General features: G+C 38.3%; 1 protein-coding gene across 1 annotated transcript in view; it reads right to left on the bottom strand.

Moving 5' to 3' along the window:
• The window catches only part of CLSTN2 (calsyntenin 2), a 197,679-nt gene that overhangs the window by 82,078 nt on the left and 101,142 nt on the right, over positions 1 to 14,459 (bottom strand). The window lies entirely within an intron of this gene.

The raw sequence follows: 14,459 nt of genomic DNA, 5'->3' as shown, positions 1-14,459 counted from the left end.
AATATAATGGATCCATAGCTTCTCTCAGAGGAATACTATATAACAAAACAGATGATACTGCAAAGAGTAAAAAAAATTGATTTGGACACAAAAGCCAACATAAAGAATCTTGTGAGAATATGAGTCTGGAAGGGGAAAAAAGACCCAGTTTCTGGTGATCCTTTTTTTATCCTTCATACCGATAGGAAGGATATGCACACCAAGTTCATTTTTAACCACTCCAGAATTCAACTTTAAAAATGAAATATTTATACAAAGACCAATGTGACTTAAATATTTTTATGACACATTAAACACATGCTCTTTTATGAGCAAGTCAGGCTCGGGACATGCATTATAGATTCAAAGCTGTCTCCCACTCACATAATCCTTTTCCATTTATTTCCAATTTACAGTTGCAGCCTTCTAGAAATCTCCTTGCCAATCATATCTAAGTCAACTGCCAAATTCTAAATTAACTCAGAATCTATGACCTCTAATTCAGGCCTGGCTCCTCTTTCTCTATTTCTATTATAATATATTGTTTATTTTTGTAGAAGAGAGTAGACAGTGACTTTATAATAAGGTGCTGGAGTTCATAATTCCTATTATGTGCGATAAAGAAAAATGGCAAAGGCGTGTGTGGAGGGAGAGTGGGGATTAGGTACATTTAGAGTATAAACACAGGCTTTTTAGGATATTCCCTCAACTGCCATCACATAGGGTTCCCTTTATTATAACAGGAGTTGAAGCTTTGCTCAGTCATACACTGACATTTAGGCAGACAAATCCCATGCTTTCCAGTTGCAATCAATCCTGTGAATGTCTTTACAGGACCAGAACACAGTTGTTTTAGCAATTATGACGTAAAGTACATTAAGTATTTTCTTGGATATTTGCTTGTTCCAACCCCTCACTCAAGGGGCATGAAAGAGCCACGTGGTTTCCCAGGACAGACAAAGATGTGCTCTTTTCCAGGCTCTCTCTTGTTTACCCTCAATGAGCCCAAATATTTGGGCCACAGAAGAAGGAATGGATCTTACCCTGAGAATCAGACTGTGAAAAAGACTAATACTTTGCTTATCCATAAAAGCAGCCTCCAAAATGTTTATGAACTGTGCACAGGAAACAAAGCATATGATTAAGAGAGGGTTGAAGTGAAGCAATTTGTTCAGCTTTAATTGTGGGCACTGATCACGGAGTTTAAATCTCAGTGTTGTCACACACATCTTCGAAAAAATTATTCAAGTTTCTTTGTAACTTCAAAATGAAACATACATCTAAAATGATGTTGGGGATTTCAGTTTTATTTTAATTGAATACAAAAAATACCAGTGTAAATGCAGGAAGGTTAATGGAAAATAATATTTTTTATGTTCTATAAAACTGGCCTTTGTAGTTTCTTAATAAACTTTTCCTCAGATGCACAATTCACCAAGAGAATCCTAACTTCAGTGTTTTGTGTTTATTATTTTATCGATTCACTGTTTGATTGCAAACAATACAGCATTTGCAGACATCCAAGCTACTGTTCTTAAAAACCAGAAATAGCTCAGGGCAGAAAAAAGTTCTCTCAGCCCTAATCTCAACATTTATCATTTTTTCCTCTCCAAATACAGAGGCCTGATGCAAAGCAATCATAGAAGCAGCACACGTTCCAATTAGTTCTCAGCAAATATTTTAGAAGTCTTTATATCCTGCTCCTATTCTAGACACTCCAGCTTTATATAAAACTCTAATGTTATCTTTATATCCCCACTTGCCAAATATAAAATAACGACAGCTGCCTGGATATGGTGAGATATTTGTAAACACACTACAAAAAGCCCACATACACTTCCAGAATGTGGCTACAGCAACCTATTAATATGAAAACAACTGTAAATGTTTTTAAAAACTAGGTAATTTTTTTTTTCAAAAGAAGGATTCTACTGTTGTTTCCAAAGAAATGAGTTAACTGTTGAAAAATGAAAATGTATAGATTCATAATGCCTTTTAAAAGGTGTCTTAATGACTATATTGCAAATGGAAATGATAACAGAGTTTTAACAAAGCAGAAAATTAAATGAGGTCCACCTTTATACTGCAAGACACACACATTGACAGATATATAGAACTACTACTACTACTAGGCATTACAAATAGTGTCTTTAAAATATAACAGGTACTATTTCTCATTGTTAATGGCTTTATTTCAACCCAGTTGAGCTAACCCCAGACCTATACAATGCCAATGGGAATTGTGCCAAGCTTATCTTATTTAATGGGTTCTCGGGTAAGTGTGGTTGTATAACTCACTGGAGGAAAAGGACACAGGGTTTCTCGTTCAGACTCACCACTTAAGTTCCAGTACAACTACAGTCAGGACTTTGGCACCACCTTCCTTTCTTCTCCTTTGCAAGGCTGGAATAATTAGAGTGCAAACTGGGACACTTGTTTTTCTCACAACAGACAACACAGCAAAATAATGCACTTTAGTCTTCATTTCACTTGAATGGGTTTGGGAACAGGTCGATATAGAATTCTGTGATCATAAAAACAGTGGTGGCAGTGAGCTGCTAAAAAAAGGATAAGTTGATGATACCACATAAAGGTAGAAGCACATAAAGGTAGAGGCACATTCATGAAGTCCTATAGCAATTGTGTCCAGGGTTCAAGGACTCCTTTCTCCCATGGACAGGATGTATATCCTGTGGGTTTCCAGTTGCTTCCCATAAAATCTTCTGGGTGCAAGGTTGAACTCTGCTGAGAGTTGTTTCATTTTAATATGTTTTAAATAAAGTCTGGACATGTTTTTTCTTCAAATCATTCTGACTAAAATTAGCCATAAGAATCTATTAATTTTGAAGTCTACATTGTTTTAGGTCAGAAGCCTTGGTAGAGATCCACACGTTTCTACTGCAGGGACAATAATTATATCATTTCTTCTGTATAAATTATAATAGCCTGATAAACCTACTGACAGTTCATAATTTCTGAAACACAACTAACAAATTTATCCACTGTTTGGAAATTGATAAAGACAGTGCTTCCCATTGAGTCACATTTACATGCAAGATTTAGTGATTATAAGCCTTAATCAATAAAATTGCATTAGAAATTACTGCCTTTTATACAAAACACATGGAAACTCACGATTCTTTCACTAGAAATAAAAATTCCCCATGTTACTCCTTTAGGAACTACACAGACTCATTCACTTGAAATCAGTTTCAGCAGTTATTAAAAAGCACTGCATGCTTTTTGGGCCTTTCACAGCTACTTTTGCTTTTCCTTCAGCCTTCATTACACCACAAATACCGAAGACTTCAGGTGAAAAGCTGCAATCTCTGACATTTCATCATTTGCATCAATAGTTAATAAAAGGCAGCAGTTGTATGTGAATCAGCAATCACCAAGTGCTGGTTCAGTCGGTTGTATGAGGTTCAAGACGACGAAGTGCTGGGTCAACACCACCCCTGCAGCTCTACAGGCTTGAGGCAGAATGGCTGGAAAATGGCCCTGGGGGTGCAGGTTGACAGCGACTGAACATGTGCCAGTGTGTGCCCACATGGGTAAGAAGGCCAATGGCACCTGGGCTGTGTCAGCAACAGTGTGGCCAGTGGGACCAGGACAGTGATTGTCCCCCTGTACTGGGCACTGGTGAGGTCGCACCTTGAATCCTGTGTTCAGGTTTGGGTCCCTCATGACAAGAAGGGCATTGAGGTTCTGGAGTGTGTCCAGAGAAAGGTGACGGAGCTGGGGAAGGGGCAGGAGCACAAGTTTGATGAGGAGCAGCTGAGGGAGCTGGGGGTGTTTAGCCTGGAGAAAAGGAGGCTCAGGGGAGACCTTATTGTCCTCTATAACCACCTGAAAGGAGGCTGTAGCCAGGTAGGGGTCGGTCTCTTTTCCCAAGTACCAAGTACCAGGATGAGCAGAAATGGCCTCAAGTCTCACCAAGGGAGGTTTAGATTGGATATTAGGAAAAACTTTTTCACCAAAAGGGTGGGTCAGGCACTGGAAGAGGCTGCCCAGGGCAGTGGTGGAGTCACCATCCCTGGAGCTATTTAAAAGACATGTAGATGTGGCACTTGGTGACATGAGTTAGTGGTGGGCTTGGCAGTGCTGGGTTAATGGTTGGGCTCAATGATCTTAAAGGTCTTCCCAACCTTAATAATTCTTAATTAGATGCTTAGACAACTCTGCTCATGGAACAGAGTTCACACTGTTGTGTTCAGGTCTATGTGAAAGTACACACATGTATTTGTTCCTGAAACCATTGTTAGTTCCAGCTACATTTCAAACAGATGAGCTGTTTCCCTCAAATGCTATGAAATTATGCAGCTCCACAATACAGAGATGCTACAGAATCTGTGTAAGGGTCACATCTCACTAAACAGCAATCAGAGCACAGAAAAACATTCTAAAAGCTCAACAAGAGAAAAAGCTTCAATTCTATCTTGTACCTTTTAGGTACCAGTAAATCAAACATGAAGCTCAAACCTGCAGGAAACCTAAACTTCATTAGTTCACTGCTGACAAAATTACTCATTTACATTCAAATCCTGTTCTGATTTTGTTACTCTCTAGCCTTCTATTATATTTCCACGTGTGTTTTTCTCAGATACACAAATCAACATAGATGATCGTTTATTTAGAACAAAGGCTGCAGCCTTATACTTCCTAAGGTAAGCACAGAGTCCCCAGAAGATCCCAAAGTGCCTAAGAATCAAAGCCATATAATCACACACAAATCCACTCAAATGCTGGAAGAGACAAATACTCTGTTCAGGACAGATGCACATCAAGTTTCAATTCCAGAAAGGACAGGAATGCCACGACCAAGGTGTTACTGTGACCTCTAAAGTTTTGCATATGAGTGACAGTAACACTGCTTTTTCTTATGTGTGTCCTTCAAGAACTTAATTCAGATATGGGGATCCATCATGTCATAACAGAGGCATTTGACAATCCTCACTAATGAATCGTATTCATATACTACATGCCACCATTAGGCTTCCAAGAATTTTATACAAGGTATAAACTTGCTTGTGGTCTGACTTTCCTCTTGCTATAACTGAAAGTTTGTCAATGAAACTGAAGTACTCTGAGTATGAATCAAATTTCAATCTTTAATGCTTTACATCTCCCTCCACATGTAGATGGACATCCGAACACAGGCACACCGTTCTTTGAAAATCTGCCATTAAAGATCTCTCTTGGCAGTTGGATGGAAGCCTGCAAACAAGCAGTGCACTCAGGGCACTATTCAAATTGATGTCTGTTTTCTCAGAAATGCAGCAGGGACCCACTGCGTTCAGTCAGTGTCAGGTTTCCCAATAACTTTGTTTAGGGGTTGCTGTTTCTCTGGTTTTTGAATCCATCCTTCCGGGATAACAGCTGAACACCAGTTTCTCTGCTGGAATCCTGCAAATATCTCCTGCAGTGCAGAGCAGACGACCTTTTGAGTGTCTCTGTGCCACTGGGAAGCTTTACTGCTCTGACAAGTTTTTCTATCACAAGTTCTAGCTTCTGTTTAAATAATTACAGAACACAGGTTACCTTTTGAAGGAGGAAAGGGCAGTTCTTTGGGAAAAGGAGGCAAAATAATGATTAGAGGTGTAAAATATCTTTACGGATAGGAAAAAAATTTAAGTGGGGTAGTAACTACTGTATATGCTTTTCCAGCTCATTGAAGTCTATGCTATTAAACTCATGCTGAAATACTAAAATCCAGCAAGCAGTACTGAAATCATAAACAGAAGGAGGCATTCATACCTTAATATAATACCAAAAATTATTGTTTCCTCATATCTAATTTTACGGGCAACATGCTCTGCAAAGCAAGAGCATAAATCCACTACTACCCTTCCTGTTCTCTGGATTTGAAACTGGAAAAAGGGGGAGACTGCACTTGCACTTCAAGTGATTCATTGTTGCCATAAGCTCACACCAAATGAACCAGACTTCATTCTTATGCTGAAGCAGGGACTCATTTCTCAGGATAAAAAAGTAGTTCTGTGAGTAGCAGTGTTATCTGGGTTTCCTCCTGGCTCCACAATAAGTTTCCCAAGGAAATCACTTTAGGTCATGAAGACACTCTGCAGCAAAGCACCTAAAAAACCTACTTTACAATTTTGTCCACATATATCTTGTTTAAGAAGTGCAATTTTTATGGACACACTTTGATTATAGTGATGACATTGCTCTGTTGGAATACCCCCCTGACACTCCAGCTTAAATGATGGAGAACTGATATATGTTTATTTGAAAACTTCAAAAAACATAGAGGTAGATCAGAAAAATATGTAACAAGGAAAGAAAGGTTTGTGCACATAAAGATGTGCTTAATTAACTAATGGCTATACATTTCTCAAACACCCTCTATTCTAAAAACATAGAAATATAAAATATTGTCATTCATTCCTCCAATCAATCAAACACTTGAATTTAAGCAAATTCAACATTAATCAAATTAGCATTCTATTGCAAATAATTTCAAACATTTCTTAATCTTTTCTTTTTTCTGAAATCTGCAAGATTCGAGAGAGGAAAAAAAAAAAAAAAGCAAGGAAGCGTGATTTTAAGAACAGTACCAGAAAGGTATACTTTTATAATCAATGTGTGGAGCTCCATGCCCACCTGCAGCAATGGAAGGCTTGTGTCAACCTCATGTTTCATGTTTGCAAGCGTCCCATGGATTCAGCAGTGCTTCCCAGTATCACAGACACACTCAACACACACAACAGCTGCTGCATTCAGTAAGAATGCTGTAAGGCACAGCACAGTCTCTTTAACAGTTTCACAGGCACAACTGAGAAATATTTGCCTTGGCATTTTTTAGAATACCACATTATAATGAACTGCTGGAAAAATTAATCCTGCAACCGTGCAGTTAAGTCTGTAAAAAAAGCACATTACTAAAAGGAACTTCATCCTCCAGGAGCTAAATGGAGCATAATTACACAGTTCCCAAGGGGCCATTTCCTGGTCTGCTTTTTCACAGGTGTCAGTAACAATCATAAACACACACACACACAGGTCATTGCCTTCACACACACTACCTGCATTATTTGAGTGCTGTTCACTTGAGGCTGCAACATCTGCAGTCAGTGATTGCAGCAGATGAAACATCGCTTTGCTTCAGACAGTCATCTTCCAGGAAACACAGAAGTCCAGATGCTACCACTGTCCTAATTCCATGTTTGTGTCTGAAAGATGGATCATGAAGCTATTTCACCTCTAGATTACTGAGGTCTACACTGAGAAAAATAGGAGATAACTTGCCTAGTGAGGCTCTGACCCAATTTACTGTGTATATCCTTTGAAAAAAAGTGGACCTATTTTTACAAGAGTATCCTAAAGGCCTCTGCATGTAAGATTTAAAAGGTTATTACAATGCTTGTAATAACTTCTAGCCACTATGTATTACTGAGTTGTTAAAATGCTAACAAATACATGAAAGTAGCTAATGATGTATAATGGGACTTTATTTTCAAACAAAATAAAGACCTAGAGTTAGGAATGTTGGATAGCAAATATGTACTGCTCACAGAATTCCTACAGTCCTATAGGAAAACCTAACACAAATATTTCCTGCAGCAGAATAGGTGCACCTACATGACCTGTTAGATTTGTCTCCCTTGTGAGATATACAGAGATAAATAAGAAAATGAACAGCACCATGTCACACTCAGAGCAGAAAATCAGCAGCTATTTAGTCTAGAGAGGACTTATCAGACTGACAGAAAACCTTACTTTTTAATTAAACTACTTTATCCAGGGCCCTATATCAAGGCAGACAATTTCTGAGATAAAGAATCTTGGAAATATTGCATTTATTAAAATTATTATTCCTCTGAATAATTTTAAAGGTATTGTTTTGGGGGCAGAGTTGGCTAATTCAAAGCACAGAGTGAATGATCAATTAGTTTTTCCTGTTTCTTTTGATTAAAAGGCTTGATTTAGATCTAACTTAAGAACTATAGCAGCAACTTGGGACTGGCTAGCACATAATTTAAATAGTGGAATCAACCAAGCAAATCAAAGGAGAAGCAAGTAGGACTAAGGCTGTCCTGCAATATTAACAACCATAATATAATTCCAAATATGTAGACCAAAACAGAAATTATTGTTTGGGCCTTACAAAAAGTGAGGCAGAAAGAGAGAAAGGTTGTTATCAGTACAGCTGTGTCCCTATTCCAGCATGCCATTATTTTGAGATAGTTATTCCCTCTTTTTTTTCCCCTCAGATTTATAATTTTAAAGATCAGGTTGATGGTAACAGAATGCCATTGACAAGTGTGACAGAATCACCTGAGAGCAATGGTTGTCCCCTGAGGCTGGGGGCAAATGGGGCTCAGCAGCCAGTCCAGCAGCTCTGAGCCAGAGCCAAGCTGTCACATTCACATGGTGCTTGTTTACTTTTTTTCTTTTCTTAATGAAGTGAGGACCAAGAAAGTGAATTTTTATGAGAATCTTCTCCAAAGTGTGTATGCAGACGTGTCAGGTTTGCAAAAATAAGAATTAGAGGTGCAATGCAAAGTACCCTTGAATAATTGTGGAACTTTCATGGCATTGGCAGCCTATGAAGTGAGTTAAAAGGGAAAGTATGGAGTTTGGATCTTTTCACTGGCTTCTTGTTAACATGCACAGTAAAATATGTCAGAGATGCATAAGGTGTCTCAGGACTGTTTTACCTTATGTCCATGAAAACACATGAGAGAGAACATTGTAAATGAGAGGTTAGGAAAGGGATAAAGTCCTTACACATCCCCAAGTTTTCAGTCATCTGTTTACTCAGCTGTGGCCTCTTCTTACAGAAGCAGATTAAATAAAAAATTTAGGAACATTAATTTAATCTTGGCATGGAGCCTGGGCACAAGGGTTTAATCTGTGCATCCTGCAGACATGCAGCAAAGTAGAGCACTGAGTTTAATTGTTACAAGAGTACCATATGGTTCGTCCTGATCACAGCTTTTTTTCATTTATTTTTACTTCCACTTGTCTGCCTTTAAACAATCTGAAATATCCAGCTCCTAATGTGAGTTCATAATTTGGACTGGATCTCTAGACATGATGAGTTACTTTGGACACAAATGCTTCTACTACAAAGCACCATCACAAATGAAAAGTAACACAGCCAAAATTACAGCACCTGGCTTTTTATCAGAATGGAAATCACATATGAAGATAATAAATTCATCAAAAGACAAAGTAAATGCACATCTCACTAGAAGATCATTTGCACTCTAGTTTAAGTGGACAGAGAATTGCTATTGCTACATTTAAAAATATATATTCAGTTGATCTTATTCCTCTGAGCCTCACAGTCTCTTCCCCTTTTGTTCTGTGTAGTTTATTTCTTACCACGCCTCTATAAAGAGAAGTGTCAGTGCCTTTTGATACTGGGCTGGCCTTGAGCACAAGGTTGCTCCCCACCAGCACCAATAAGCCCTCAGTGAGCTCCAGCCACTGACCACAGCTCAGTTCTACAGTGAATTTCTGCATTTCTATGCAGGAAAGGTGTGCAGTGATTTGTCACTCACAGACAGTTCATGAGAAAGTTTCTTTTTCAGACACAGAAATCCACTGCCCAGCACAGCTTTGTGTAGGACTGCCTTCTCCTCTTCATGCTCAATATTTGACACATTAGAGGTGTGAGAACCTGAGCTGTGTGAGCTAACTACCTCAGGACTTCCAGAGTTGCCCTTGAGCAACTGCTACTTGACATTTTGTTCCTTATTTCCAGCTTTTCATTCTGTTAATAACAGCACAAACACTGGAGCAGTACAAGATCTCAGATTTTTCTGAGACAGTAACTTATACCTACTCAGAATTTAGTAAGATCCTTGATTTTTAAGGCAGGACTGCCAGCAATAACAGGTGTTGACATATTTTGTGATACAGACGGAACTCCAGACACCAAAACAATTTTGGAGGCACAGACCTGTGGCACAGTATTTATAATGGTAGGGGTATTGTGCTCCAGTAAATCTCAGGCTGATTGCAAACATGACTCTTTCATGTAATGGTATGATTAGTGGTACTATAAAATAACTTTTCCAATATAGAAACTTAGATTAAGTTTTTATACTCTCAGACACGAAAACAGCTCTAATGGATACACAAACCACAGCTGAGCTGAGCCTAAAAACAGAGAACAACCATTAAGAACTCCATTGTAAAATCAGGGGCTCTGTCTTCTAAGATTTTACAGTTGGATATCTTATTCACATTAATTATTCAACAATGCAAGGAGATTTGCTATTTAAACAGTAAATCCAAAGGCACAATGAGTCCAATGCTAGAGTTTGTGCCTTTTATCATCTAACCCACTGAAAACCCCTACCTATTTGCTCTGCCTCTTAGATGTTACCCTATTTGTTGCCCTCGTGCTTTCTCTTGAGCAGGAGCTATACAGGAGTTGTTCAGCAGCTTTGAAGATGATGTTAGCTTTTTTTTCCAATGTGAAATTAAAAACTATTTGAAACTTTCCATGAAACCGAGCTGTGTCAAAATTGCTGTTTTCAGAGAAAGGTCAGTTTTTCAATTCAGTCCTCTCAAAAACCCCATCAGCACTGCAGAATGGCAGAAGTATCAAAACATCCACAAAACACTTCTACTTCAGTAAGGTTATATTTTTGATAAACCATATTTTTACCAGCTCCATTATAAATATTTCATGACTTTGTTCTTTCCCTTTGATTTCTGCTCCCTTTGCTGCCCACTTCTGGCTATATTAGTCTGAGAGGTGCTTGTGACACCATATCCACCTGCATTTTGTGCCTTTGTTTTTTAAAATACCTTAGAAAAATTACTCTTCCTTGCTTCTTTATACATGTAAGAGTATAAAGGGGAATGGCAGTCCTTCTGAAAACATGTAGCATTTGTCATAGATTATGACAGGTCTGGGATTTCATCCTTGGATTTAATTCATATTTTATATGAATTTGGACCTTATAGGAATTTCTAATCACTAGACTTATTACCCTCAAAATATACATGATCTTGTAAACATCTCAGTACCTGGGGATGTAGCAGGGTCCTTCCCCCCCCTTCTGCCTCCAATCAGCCTCTAAGTCACTTGCTGCTCATGAAGAACTGGAGTCCTGGAGTCACACGGGAATGACAAAAACCCTAAAACTGGACTGAATTCAATGGAACTGAATTCAATATGGAGCAAATCTGCCGTGGACACATATTTCAGTTTCATCTCTACATGGAAATATTTGTGGATTTACGACCTATTCCTTTAAATTACTTAAAATCGTTGTTTCTTTTGGCATGTTTTGCATCTCTAAGAGTTAAGACTTCTGTGGGAGTTTCGAGAGGTCTGAATTTAATTATAGACATAAGTCTTTGCATAGCAAACCCTTTTAATGTTTTATAATGTGAACTCCCAAGGACCGTTCCGTATCTGGTTTACGAGATATTATATTTAAAAAAAAAAAAAAAAAAAGACTAACTGAAAATACAGTTGAAGTTAAAAGTACAACCGAGATCTTACTGATTATTTACAAATTTTGCATTGATGTCAAAGGCAAAAGGCAATGCCTTGCTGAGTACTGGTAAAATCCATGATTGCTAAAGGCTAAATTAACCTTGGTTAACTGAAGTGCAATAAAACTAAACCTTGTAGTAGAGAAATGAGCCCAGATCTCACAGTTACCAGCAGCTGTTATGGATAATAATGCAGTTCTTACTGAGAAATTATTTTTCTCCTTAGTCTGTATTCCATCCCCACTTTCTTTCTAGAAAGTGAAGACCAAAGCTTATTTTTTATGCTGTAAGAGCTATGACTGAACTTTCATTGCAACTTAATGTTTAATTTGAAATTAATGGAATGAAGGATGCAACTATTAAAACCCAACATGTGCAATACAGAGCAATAAAAATGTAACACTATGAAAATTCCACAATAATAAATCATTTCAGCAATTCAAAAAGTCCAAATAACTATCTATATAGTTTCTATGTAACTGATCCTCAACAGTGTAAAGAAACAAGTTATATTTGCAGTTTCTGAAGTGAATGATAATATTATTTTGAATATATCTAGTAGGAAACACAAAGTATTTTATCAAGATGTGCAGTTAATTCAAAGCCAGTTCTGTGGTTACCACTCAACACTATTTAGGGGTATTTGCATTTACACCTTCACAACTGGCCAAGCAGAATTTGGCTGTGGCAGTACTACTTTGCAAATGCTCAGCACTGGGAAGCAAGCTCTGTGTCAACACAGTTTTTAGAACAGACATTTACAGACCTGAATTTTTAGGTCACAAATGTGTTTTTGGAAGGAGGAATTAAGTAACTGCTTGTCAAGGCGTTTGTTGAAAGCAGCTCCACTGTTAGCTTTGCCCTGAAAATGCCCATATATTTTGGAACACTGACTTAATTTAAAAGTGCTGTTTTCTCTCTTTGAATATGATGCAAAGTTGTCTTTAGAAATAACTAATAATAGCAGTATTTTCTGTACTAGTTTGTTTTCTTTACTCAAAAGTCATACCCACTTTCTTTCATGACACAAATAGCCACTTAGAGTTTTTCTCCCATTACCCTGGAGCACATAACACTGAGTGAACTGGATCACGCTTCTGCTTGCACATAATTAGCAAACTTGTTTACTGAAAAACTCATTTCCAGATATCTTGAGTAAATGCTGATCCTCGGGACTTCACTGGAAACTGCAGGCGGTGACGAAGCCTAAAGACCAGGCCATCTGTCATAATCATATCCGAGCTACATAACATAATTTTACAAGTATTTTTAGGGGCATATTTTGAACATAGAGGATCGAATAGTTGTCAGTGAGAGCCCAAGGAAATCTTTAATCACAGTAAATACTTAGATAAAATGTTTTGTCTCTGTAAGACTGGGCTGAGTTTATAGATGTAACAGTTAAAAGCCTGTGATTTGTTTGCAAACTGAACACAAAGGAAAATAACGAAACAGTGACAAACAACATATGGCTTTTAGAACTCAACTACTCTTCCTTTAGTACACAGAGATGTTTGCAACTTAGGCATTTTTTGCAAAATACACACTCGAAACAGTTTTACATGGACTGGAACTGCCCTTCCTGTGGGAAATCTGTCCCTGAGCTCACCCACCCCATGACCTCTGTCCCTCAGGAGCCTCTCCAAGTTCCTTCTATCACCATGAACAGACAGGGAGACCAGGGTAAGAAAACAATTATGACAGCACCTGATACCCCACAGCAAAGGAAGGCAAGTGAAAATAATACAGGAAAATGAAATAATGAAATAATAGAGGGAAGCAGCCATGCTCGTGCCAAGGCTGTTGTCTGTAGGACAGAGTTGCACACAATGAGATGATGGGGGCCACCTCACAAAACCTTGCAGCAAATGGGAACAACTTGGATTCAGGACTGAAAATTGCCCACTTGCTTACCCGCTGGTTTTCCTGGCTGCTCCATGGGTCTCTGGGCAGGGCACTCCTCTCTGCACCAGAAGGAACCCAGAGAAAAAAGGTGGTCTCTAGCAGGTAATTCTCACCAGAGTGAGGTTCTTCAAATAGTTCGAAAATGCATTAACATCAGTTTTGTGGTTAATGAAAAATAAGCAGCCTCAACTGGCAAAAAAACCAGCAACAACCCTTGTCATCCTCCCAGTATTGTTCCATAATTAGCACATTATGACTGTCAAAATTACTTATCCAGATACAATGACAGCTCACTTAGCAGATTATAACTACTTAACCAGCCATAATTGTACAGAGATATGCAGTCAAGTAACCATTGAAGAATTTTGAATATTATAGGTCTGATAAATTAGATGATAATGAAAGGAAACTTATTAAAGCACTTCTCATTTTTCACAAGTTGTGATTTTCAAATTATCAAGTATGTCAACTTTTACATCTACAAACCACATTCTATAAATGGGGGGGAAAAAGCTTCCCAGCTGTGGCACTAGTACAAGTTTGTGTGATGGTATCTGAAAGGAATCCATTTGGCACATCTCAGGTGATACAGCAGCTCCTTCTCCTCTTCACTGGAATTCTGGGAATTCTCAGTGCACACGTGTGTACTGCAGAGAGCGGCTGGAAAAACAATAGCAATTAAAAACCAAGCATTCAAAAAATTCCTGCCTCAAAAGGAGGTGAATCCTTGGTATCCGCTCCTGAACATCAGGGAAGTCAGTGACACTGAGGAATAACTAGAACTTGGATTAATTGTGGGCCAGGCTTTGTAGGTCTTTTGAAATGGTTTCTTTTGCTTTACTTTCCATGGTGGAACAAATGTGTAAACATTCAAGCATTGACACACGAGCTGCTTCCATGGCCACCCTCTGCCCTAGACCATAATTTCAGGGATATTTTTGGTGGGATAGAGCTGTAAATGGTAAGAGGGCAAGAAGAAAACATCATTGTTTCTTTTTCATGATGAACTCAGTGATGAACTAGATCTCTCTCACATCAGTTCATTCATAGCATTGTTCCACTGACCTCAGAAAACTGTTCTCTGTTTTTACAGC

Source organism: Lepidothrix coronata, unplaced genomic scaffold (genome assembly GCF_001604755.1).
Source record: "Lepidothrix coronata isolate B3197 unplaced genomic scaffold, Lepidothrix_coronata-1.0 Scaffold120, whole genome shotgun sequence".
NCBI lineage: Eukaryota > Metazoa > Chordata > Aves > Passeriformes > Pipridae > Lepidothrix > Lepidothrix coronata.
The sequence above is the reverse complement of the archived record's forward strand: the minus strand, read 5'-3'. Positions and strand labels throughout refer to the sequence as shown.